Here is a 12,195-nt window from a genome sequence, read left to right as displayed (position 1 = left end):
AAAGTCATCCATGCGTTTAAGCTTCCACAAACTTTGCTGAATAATTCACAGAGAGCAGCATTAGCAGTATGTCAGAGACGGGGATATACGGTAGCAAGAGGGAACCACATAACCTACAGTAACCCTTGTTTAACACATTTCCAGGCTACAAGTATTGTCCTTGAAAAGACAATACTCAAATGTTATGTACTTGAAATTAACATTACAGTATACATAAGGGGCTCCCGAGTGGCGCAGCGGTCAAGCCTTCTCATCTCTGACCCTGTCCCTGATCCATCCCTGTCCCTGATCCATCCCTGTCCCTGATCCTATTGACAGCTTCTCCTCAGTGACACCCTGACTAGAGAGTGGAGAGAGTACCCCGCTACAGGCCCAGTCTCTGAGGTACTGGAGACAGAAAGCCACCAGGATCCTCTCTCTGCTGTGCAAAGGCTGGCTGAAGGGTTAATACTGGTTTAAACATCATAGCTCAGAACTAGTCCACCACTAACCTCTGCTATGCTGTGACCCACTTGAACATCACGGCGATGACAAGTGTGCAATAGTGATTTGCGAGGGCAGCTGAGAAGTTCCTGAGTCTCCTTATAAAATGTGGAGTATTTCCGTTTAATGTCTTTAACAGTCCAAAGAGCCAGACATACAGACAGAGGGACAGAGAGAGGGAGAGAGAGAGAGGAGAGAGAAAAACAGAGTAGTCTAAAACAGGAAGAGATAGAGATTGACCCTTATATAAAATGTGGACATTAACCCTAAAAAGGATGTGTGACCAAGGAGTTCTCTTCATGAAGTGAAATAAAATATCATAAGCCACATGTCTGTCAGTAAAAATCACAGGAAACTTTTTCTCACAAAAAGCTCTTTCTTTATCTACATGCTCTGGTCTGGCATCCAGGTCTACACCGGGAAACAGGGGTGGCATGTTCCAAAATGACTCCCTGTGTGTGTGTGTGTGCGCATGCATGTAAGAGAGAGAGATGCAGCACTATCACCATTCTTCTCCTGTTTTTTTCCAACAGCATTTTGCCACTGAGGGTAAATTACTGCAGGTAACTCAGATACTGTAAATGGTAGGGAGAGACAATTTGAACAGAAAACAGAAAACAGCCAACAGCGCATTCTGGCAAGACCAACACAGAGTTGAGCGCACCTTGACAGGCCTTATTTGTCATGTCATGTTCGCATGCAAAAAGGGACGGACCAAGGACCAAAGGCACGTTACACAAGCCATCCATCAACCTAGTGGGGAGGCTCAGCAGTAGGGCTGGCTGTACCAGTACATGACTGAGGGAGGGTTCCCATAGCAGCCATTCGCCTCCACCATACCTGTATAATCCAGGTAACAACCCCCATCCCCTATACTCTGTCTGCACCTACCGAGGATAATGACCCATATACCTGCATCCCCTGTCTCCACATCCTTGTTATTACCCACATCTCAAATTATACCCGTGTGTCTCCCCATACCCCCATCTCCATCCCCAGGCGTCACACACCACTATGGCCCCTGCAGGTGTCCCTACCTACATCTGTCTTTGCCCAGCCGTAGAGCCACGTCACTAGTACCACTCAGGGTGTCACTCAGGGTCATTGGACCAGCGGCAGTCACAGATCTGACCGGGAGCACTTTCAATCAGAACACCACATAATGGAATGTGTCCAAGCTAATGAGGAGGAACAGAGCGTTCCCCACCTGACATGATGACAGTACATTTCTCAACCTAGTCAGGGGATACCTCACTAATCCATCACACAGCAGGGTCGATCGGGTTGTAGATCTATCCATCAATGACATAGCGGTAGTGCAATGTTAATATAGATTTTAATGATGGTGCATACATAAGCTGTAGGAGAGAGTGCATTAAACTGACCCAAAGTGTAGATGTTCTGTGTGATAGATGGACTGTTAAACAAATCAATCTGAAACATTTTGATCCTATAAGTCTTGCTAAATGTATTAATCCAAACATCTAACGTACAGTAAGTAGTATGCCATTACACTGAATCTCATTATACATTTGACAATTGCATTCCTGAAAAGTACACAAAAATAATGTATCAAGTTATTAGGCTCTTTCAATACATTTGTGTTTCTCAGTCATGATTTAAAAATGAATATTCATCTCAATCCTGCGAGTGTTCCGCAGCTCCAGGAGCAAGTGATTTCTGTTGAGAGCAAGGCGGGCGGCCCATACATACAATCCCCCTGAAATGGGGCCCAGGGGACCCCATGCCTGTTCTTGCCACGCGTGGGCATCAGGCATCAGCCTAGCGCTGCAGAGCAGAGCAGCCCACAGAAACACACAGTTTACAGGAGGACTCAATTCTTTCATCTCAAAAACTCATTTCTCATGCTCTATTGTTATGCTGATGGCCTCCTAACAAAAGCATGCATTGCCCCAACGCACACGCCACACGATTATCAATGAGCCAGACTACAGATGGAGCTGCACACCAAATCAAATAAAAAATAAAATAAAATATTATTGGTCACATACACATGGTTAGCAGATGCTATTGTTAGTGTAGCGAAATGCTTATTGCAAAATGCTTAAATTGAACCAACTCTTCCCTTATTCAGATCAAATATCAGTTTCCTCCTTTATTTTGATCACATACAGCATATGCATCAGTTCATAGATTAGGATCTAATTTATTTATTTCAATTGACTGATTTCCTTCTATGAACTGTAACACAGTAAAATATTTTTAATTGTTGCACGTTGTGTTTATATTTTTTGTTCAGTATAGTTAACACACAGATGAAATCTCAAGGAAATAGAGGTTGCAGAAAACACAGTGAATGCCTTATTGCATAAGGATCAAAACAGGGTGATAACTATGTCTATGTAACAATAGGGGGGAACCTCTGGTCATCACCAGTTATTTTCTCTGACCACCAGATTTTAGTGGCACCCATACATGGAATATGAAGGGGTAGAGCACAGCAAGGTGATCTAAGCCAAACTGACAGAGCTACCACACCACAAGCGCAGAGAGGAGCAGCCTAGCAGGAGACTAGGGCAAATCTTTGCCCCCCAGCAACCTCTACTCTACAGAGTATGGAGCGATGAGAGAGACCACTCCCAAACAGATGCACTAAAATCCACATAGCAACAGCAGGAAGCCCCCGTGAACAATGCCCCCATCTCTCCACTACTGAGGCGGTTACAGCCAACCTCAAACCTCTGGCTTCCATAGATGCGTCTGTCCGGGGGTAGGGAAAACACTGTTCATCGACAAGGGTATGGGAGCCTCCATGCACCTGCTAGTCTATATTCACATCCATTGCAATACTGAGTTCCTTTTCCACAGTGGATCAGGACCCTGGTCTCTAATACTGTCCAAATGTGTGAAATTAAACCTGCATGGCATTTAGTACAATCTGGCAGAGGTGTGGTCCAAATGGAGCTCATAGTTTCTATTCCTTGAATACCCCAACCTCTTGATTTAGTAACATAAAATGTGCAAAATGTTATTGGTTTCAATAGAAACTAGGTAATAATTGTGTAATAATAATGTAACTAATCTGTAGCCTAGCAACTATATTGTGGACAATCAGACAGTCCTTTGTTGTTCTGGGAGTGTAATTTATTAATGTCAAACAAACAAAAACAGCCTTTCAAATATATTTCATGTTAGTCAAATATAATTTGTCACATTTATATTTTACTCAAATGACAGGATACATTTTCTCCATCCATAAAGTAAGTATTATTCATGCATGGATATTCTGGTCTCTATTCTGGTCATCATGTTATGGTCTTGACACAGGAGAATGGGGGTCAAAGTGGGTCTACAAGAAGAGCTTAAATACAACACAAAAACAGTGCGCACTGGATACAGTTTCATAGTCTATTGCACTTGGCTTTTCTATTATTTTCCATTCTTGTTATATTCATTTTCTTTCTCAAATAATAAATAATGTATCCAATTCTTTCTTGGGGGGCTCTGTTTAACCCTGTCACCGCACAGCCACTCTATTGTCGCTTATTGATCCCATGGAGTATTTGTAGTTACTAAATAAACAAAACACTTCACTTACTAGGAATTCCTCCTGTAGCAGTCAAACTTCACCCCAGGTCCCAGCTTTTGAATAGTCCACGACTCTAAAACAAATGTACACTCCTCCGTGTGTTGCCTTTGCGGATTATTGCACGTCGGTAGGTCGGTGTATTGGCTCTGTGACTCTTTGACGTCTTGGAAATGGAATACATTAGTTGACGACGGGTGGCGGGAGGCGTGTTCAATTCCGACTGGGACGGTCCCAATAGGCTGCGCATCTCGATAGTAGGTTCACATTCAAATTAGGAACACAGACAGACACCACACTTTCACTTAGCCTTTCCCTTATTCCTCCATTTGATTAGAAATAATATTGCAGTTGTCCTTTGAATGCAAAAATATTAATCCTTAAAACTAGAGACGGATAATCAATATTCCATATTTTTCTGGGCACCGTCAGAGCTGGAGTCTGTTCTGAAATGGTTCCAATGTTAAGGCTACATAGTGTTAATTTTAGTTCTTATTCTTTATTTTAATAATGAATAGCCTAAAACGTTTGATGACTCATTATTTTGCAGATCAACGCCCTCCACTGGTCACACTTTAATTACTAGGGGTGCAAACAAACAACATTCATGCATTACTTATTACACAGTATGTATACGTATTTCGTGTGTGGTGTGTGTATGTCAACTGTTGAATTACATTATATAATCACAGTAAACTACAGTACCAAAATGTAGTCCTACATGTGTATTGTCTCTCTGTATCTCTTGTACAAATCTAGCACCTCTCACTGACAATATAACACTATCCTTTGCAGAAACTAAGGGGGGGGTGCTTGCTCTTGATAAATGAATAAATAATCAAGGACACATAAAAATGGTCTGCCTAAAGATACACTTCAGAAGAATAATGCTGCAGTTGTATTTTAAGTCTGGATGTTGAGTTTGATTTGTGTTGTGTGGATGTAAGAGTCAGAAGAACGAAACTGCTTGTGTATGAAAGTTATGTTATTTGAGTGAAGTGGAGAGAGCGAGAGAGAGAGAGAGAGAGAGAGAGATTTCCCTCAGATTACACAGATCCACAAAGAATTCGAAAACAAACCCAATTTTGATAAACTCCCATATCTACTGGGTGAAATTCCACAGTGTGCCATCACAGCAGCAAGATTTGTGACCTGTTGCCACAAGAAAAGGGCAACCAGTGAAGAACAAACACCATTGTAAATACAACCCATATTTATGCTTATTTATTTCCCCTTGTGTGCTTTAACCATTTGTACATTGTTACAACACTGTATATATACATACTATGACATTTGTAATGTCTTTATTGTTTTGAAACTTCTGTATGTGTAATGTTTACTGTTCATTTTTATTGTTTATTTCACTTTTGTATATTATCTACCTCACTTGCTTTGGCAATGTTAACACGTTTCCCATGCCAATAAAGCTCCTTGAATTGAAATTGAATTGAATAGATAGATAGATAGATAGATAGATAGATAGATAGATAGATAGATAGATAGATAGATAGATAGATAGATAGATAGATAGATAGATAGATAGATAGATAGATAGATAGATAGATAGATAGATAGATAGATAGATAGATAGATAGATAGATATATAGATAGATAGATAGATAGATAGATAGATAGATAGATAGATAGATAGATGCATTGTCCTATAACAGAGGCAGGGATCATTTTCTTGAGTACTTCTTGTGAGCTTGGTAGTGAGCTGGGTTTGATCTTGTGAATGTTGTGAAATGGAAGAATAGTGCCCTGTTGTTAATAAGATATGGTTGGGATTCAGATCTTAAAGCTTTTGAAATGGTCTTTTAACCCAAACTGTTTATTCACCTTTTATAAAGGGCAAATATTACATAAGTAGTCAATTCAATAATATTAATGAATGTATGTTTTTGTTTCTCATTGCAGTTAAAAAAAACTATTCTGAAGGTTTGATGTGACATACATCACCTTTCAGAGCTATTTATTGGAGTTGAGAATAAAACTATTTCCAGCAAGTAAACTGAATTAGGCTCTGTTAAGGAACCACAATGTGTCACATGCTAAACATGTTACACCAGTGAGTTTGCATGATAGCAGTGAATTCATGAGATCATGTTGAAAGCAAATTCATAACCAAGTGACCTCACATTCCTCTTCACAGTTTAGTGTACCGTTTGAATAATGTAGGAAATATACATGTATAGAGGGCTGTAGCCTATGTCATTGAGACACTTCTTTCATAATGTAAGCCTATCACTGATCAAATGAAGCTGTCAATTTTGTCATTATCATTTTTGGACCTTAGTACAGGAAATAGCTTAACATGAACGAGACGCTCAATAAAAAACACCCAGAATTGAGTGGATTGAAATAAGTTATGTCTTGTGGACACATTTTTACTGCATAAATCAAGTAAAGTTATAGTTCCTAATCACACGCATAATCACTCGTTTTTCCCTCCTATTCATGGGATTCAATTGTCGTAAAAAGATCATTGGTTCCATGTACAGCATTTCAAGAGAAGGGAAGAGAAGAGAAGGGGATATGTATGAAGGAGAAGAGACAAGGTACCTGAGGAATGGAGGCAAAGTGAGAGATTAAAATAGGTTAACATATTAGCACAAAAAAAAGGATGAAAGAGAGAAGGGGTGGAGAGAGAGAGAGAGAGAGAGAGAGAGAGCAACACACAAACACACACACTTCCACTAATTGAATCAAAACCTATGGACTAATTACATCACTCAGTGTGGCATGTCATAGCTAGATTTATTTGTGATGGTGTGTACAGAATGCCTACAGAAAACCCACTGCAATGATTTTACAGTACACTCAGGCTCAGGAAAACCATCAAAGCATATTAATGTTGTATTTTTTTTACTGTCTATTTTTAGGCTTTTATGCATTCATTAAATCATCCAAAAAGTATCCCACTGCCAACAGTTTTAGACCATATTTTTGTTCATTCCATTTTTTTCTGAAAAATAACAACTGAGTAGTTATAGGACTATACCTCTTCCTCTTGACCAGGGACGCTGCTCTGCCTGCAATGCAGTCTGGGATATCACATCCATTAACGTTATCAAAGGCAGGCCTGTCAATCAGAAGAGACAATGGGGATAGTGAAGAGGACACGTCTACAGACAGAGGCCTATTCATATAGCAAGGAACATCAACTCTGCAGTCATAGAGCAAAGGCCAGGGCTCAGCTCTACCCCTCCACTTAAAGAGTTGAGACCTGGATGACTACATATAGGCATTACACCCATTATCAGTAGATCGGACACAAGAGCTGGGCTCATCCCATCTCATCCGCCTGTTTAAAGTGCACTTTGGAAATGGCCTCATGATAAAAGAAAACTGAAACTGTAACTTTGCCTTTCCTCCAGAACTCTGGTATTTGTCGTGGATATAAAGTAAGCAAATTCTGACTGCAAAATGTATTTGTGACATTGTCTTTGAAGAGCCCTTACAAGTGAGTTTTACTGTATCTTCTGTTTGCTTTCCACACCTTTCTAATGCATTTCTAAACCCAACTAAATAACCTTTAGCCCAGAGCGGTGTGGGACTGTATGTTCATGTCGCGTCTGTAAGTGTTTTGTCCACACATCAGAGCAGAGCTGTAGAGACAAGGCTGCCAACAACTCCTGGTCTTCTCCGTCAACACCTCAGACAGGGTAGCATGTTGGGACTAAATGCAACCATCTATATCCTAAACAGTGAAAGACACACGTCTGCTGTCATGCACCATAGCCATGCATGATCAATCAAATAATCACATTACTGTGATCCTAATCTCGGCACCCAAACCAAATCCGATACTCGATGTCACTACTCACGAGAGACTACTGTAAACACAAATGCAAATGTTTTATAAACTCCAACCCTTGGGGGACTTAATGGAAATTACCTTACCTGCTCTGACTTGTGACCCTGTCCTGATACAGCATTGCTACAATACACAGTGAACAATCTACTTTGGTCCCACTAAAATACCATTAGTGTACATCTTTTAGGCAACAGTTATCAACAATCTAGTCTGTATATAGAGATTCCAGACATTTACATCTGTGTAATAGAGCACCTTTACTTCAAACACCCTGAAGATCTAAAGAGCCTGAACAAGTCACCCTCTCCAAACTGTGAATGGTAGGATCCACCTGTCTTGTGACCTGGATCAGAGGCAGGGTCATGCCACCCTGTGGTCCCTACAGGGGGAGCTTAGTCTGTGGCCACCCTACACCCTGTCCATGGACATCAAAGGACATATCCCAAAACATGGGGAAGATAGACAGAGACAGAAAGATAGTGACTTAAACAGAACCTCTGTCTTATGCTATGTTTGTTGATGTTTTTCCAGAGAAAAATAATAAATTATACATAATTGAGGCTGATGATAACAGAAAACAAATTTGATTGAATTAATAGAATATTCCGCAAACTGCCCAAGGTCAAGAGGCGGAAAACAACTAGTGAGAAGATAGACATCTTTGACGTTAGATCCATGAGCACAAGACCCAACCAACCTCTGACTGTTGATAATTGGAAATATCTTCTTCTCAGCTCAGTCAACCTGAGAGACTAAATACAGGTCTTCAATTAACTGCTCTGATAGGTTTCAGCTTATGTTCTGTCGAGGCTTGACAGCATCTCATCTTAAAGTGCTAAGATGATGTTGAGGAGTTACCCCCTGCAGGGTCTTAGTTACTGTACCTGGACATTCCCGTCAACTGTGCTTTAGATTTAACAGGGTCCGTACAACACACACTGAGATGAAGAGGTTGGAGTTAACAGTCCATGAGCCACTTAAGGCTGAATTAAAGGGTTGGCTTTGATGGGATACTATGAGGAAAATAAGAAAAATGATAAAGCCTCAGGATATGATCTATCCATCAACAACTGTTTCTTAAAAAAATATACTGGCCACGTTCGGAAGTCATTCATTCCTTTTATAAAAGATAGCAACTAATATTTTCTCGTTTCTCACTTTCCCGCCTTCCTTTTCAATCATCAACTCCTCCTGTTTTAACCTTTATCTTAGTCAAGTCTTCAGAAGCCGCCCTTATTAGTATAGCAGAAGTTCTGGATATCCAGGACCAGACTTCACCAACAATCTCTTTGAAGAGAGAAAGAGATGCCTGTGAACTGTAGAGGAGTTGGTACCATCTCTCTTTTCACACCCACAGCAACAGCCACCTATCCAGTTCCGAATGGAGTCCTAGTAGCATAACTCTTGTGTAAACAAGAGGTGTGAGATCCCAGCAGGGTCTTTGGCATCACAGGGCCTCTCCTGCTGTGACTGAGTAATGGGATGTGGAAAGCAGATCACAGGGCTGGTCTGAGGAGCCTTGAGTTCAGTGTTTTCACTACACTATATGGGAGGAGGGCCTCAAATTCTACTCCAAGGCTAGGGTCTGACCTGCCGTTACCACCCCAGACATGAAGGGGTGTCTTTGGGGTGGTCTGGAGGGCCGTGATCCTCTCTGCTGGACCTCCCTGGGCTTCAGATCTGAGAGGGCATAATGACTAACCCAGACAACGTGTCGACGGCTGGCAGGTTTATGAGGCTGGTGACACATGATGAGAGGACCTGTAGAACCAGATTAAATATGCCAGCCTAGCCAATCAGTATAACTGATGTTGAGAGCTAACCCTAACCAATGACAACATTGTGGGAGCCAAAGGTTTCAATTCTTCCCATGTTACTTTACATGAATCATTGAGCATAACAGCTACATTATACAAACCATTTCACTGTACTTGAGCTATGGGAAATCATAGGAAATCTTACATATACTTCACGTACACATTTATATCAGTGCACAGTAGTAAATTGAGTCTCACCAGAATATGTACTGTAAGGGATAATCAACGAGGGGCTATGCGTTCTCTGGAAAATAATGAAAGACTTGGAAGGTGTGTTCCACGACGCGCTAACGGAGTGGAACTAACCTTCCACTGAGTTGCATTATTTTCCAGATAACGCATAAAGCCCTGAGTTGATTAATCCCTTTTATACCATGGCTATAATCTAACACATTTACCACTAGAAATGTGTTCATTACTAGAAATGTGTTCATTTTACCGGTAGAAATCTGTTCAACATCCACTGAAATATCTAGCAAGTTTACTAGATAGCAACAGTAGTTGCCTTGGTAACCAAACAAACAGACTTGCTAGTTTAGCTAACCAAACCATCAGTCTTAGCTTGATATTATGAAAATCGTATTCAACAATGCCAATAATGTTTTAATTTGACGTTTCCTTTCAAAAGCAGCTCAAACATATAACAAGTAAGAACTATAGCCATTGAATTCTACCGTGCTGATATACAGTGCGTTATAGGGAAATAACGCACGCTCTAGAAGTCCCTTCAAGCTAATCAGAAATTAGAATTCAACAACGGCATGGAATTCGACTGGACACATAATGTAGTCAAAAGGTGTGTGTAATCTGTCAACATTTGTATCTGAGACATACAGTATCGCCTGAGACATTTTTAGGATTGAGGAGACAGTAATAGTTTAATCTGGGGATGTCCCCATCCACACACCCTGATCAAACATTGAATGGTTTAAAAAGACACCGGGTTGAAAGAGAATTGACCCTCCCGGCACAATTACTATGCATAATACATTCCAAGGGTACTAGGATGGCATTTTAGAATACTACTGGCCCAGTTTTACTTGAAACTAGTCTTGCGATCCAAATCTCCCAGGCTGCACAGAAGTTGATATAGTCTACTCAAAGGGTTCTTCTTAGAACATGTAACCTATGAAATGGAAAGATTTGTCCAGAGTCAACAAGAAAAACAAAAGAGTACAGTTTTATATTCACTTTCAACACTAATCTCCTTAGTTGAAAGAACTAGCCAGCCACACCACCTCGATCTATCAGCAGACCCTTTCCTTTGAGTCATTAGAGTTCCTGTCTCTCCTTTGGTAAGAGTCTCACTGGGGTTTGGCCAGGCCTTTGAGACTCAGCTTAACCTTGTATCAAGGGGCTAAGATCCCCATAGCAGAATAAAGTGCTGGGATTTCTCCCTCTGAAATACTGTCAGCCAATTAGCATTGTGAACTCTGCCCTCACATCGGAATGTTAATCCCCGATTGGCCGTCGTGTAAACATACCCGGACAAAGAATCATGTTAGGTAACCAAAACCCACCACCAACCAATACTGTTGGTGATATAGTTGATATAGTAAGAGAAGGACAACTAGGGGCCTGGGGAGGGAAAAAAATTGTTCACAGAGGGGAAATAGTCAGATTTGCTATTAAACATGAGAAAGAGGTAAGTGATATCCCCTTTTAGAGGCCTACCTGCAACATCAGAGGAAGAGTATACAGTTGAGAGAGAAGGAAGGAAGGAAGGAAGGAAGGAAGGAAGGAAGGAAGGAAGGAAGGAAGGAAGGAAGGAAGGAAGGAAGGAAGGAAGGAAGGAAGGAAGGAAGGAAGGAAGGAAGGAAGGAAGGAAGGAAGGAAGGAAGGAAGGAAGGAAGGAAGGAGAGAGAGAGAGGGGGACAAGAGGTGAATATGATTGGCATACATACTGCTGGTCAACCAAGCATAGCAGAAAGTCTTGACGGTACTTAGTTGATCATTGGCGTCTTGGCTCAAGCATTTCATTACAGAAGCATTATGGGATTGGCCTTACTCAGTTATAAATGTGGTTTGGTTCCCTAATTGCCCAGACCACTTCAAATGTGCCTATTGATAGAAGTCATAAGTCCCAATACTAAACTAATGCTTTTCTATTTTCAATCCATCAATTTATTTGTAATAACTTAAAAGTGACATATAATCTAATACTGTGCTTCAGTGGTGGATAATGTCGTAATTGGATTACGTTTAATTCAATAGAAGATTGCATAAAGACAATTGTTATGGCATAGTAAAGCAGGGGCTAAATGTGGTCCATGTGAAGCATTACAATGCAACTTCATCCAGTATTAATCCCATACAGTCACAGAACTGTATCCTGTGGACCTAACATATCTACCAATAGCATTTAGTTAAGATGTATTCCAGTGCATCAGAATGTCTTGATCAAGCAAGTGTTTTTAATCTGAGCCGGCAATACATTTTGCAATCTGCTCCAACCACTGACAGTAAACGGCTGAGACACAAAGCAGCCATCGGGGGCCAATCTGAGGGGGGTATGTGGGGTGGCTCGAGAG

Source organism: Salvelinus namaycush, chromosome 13 (genome assembly GCF_016432855.1).
Source record: "Salvelinus namaycush isolate Seneca chromosome 13, SaNama_1.0, whole genome shotgun sequence".
Lineage (NCBI taxonomy): Eukaryota > Metazoa > Chordata > Actinopteri > Salmoniformes > Salmonidae > Salvelinus > Salvelinus namaycush.
This window is presented reverse-complemented; position numbering follows the sequence as displayed.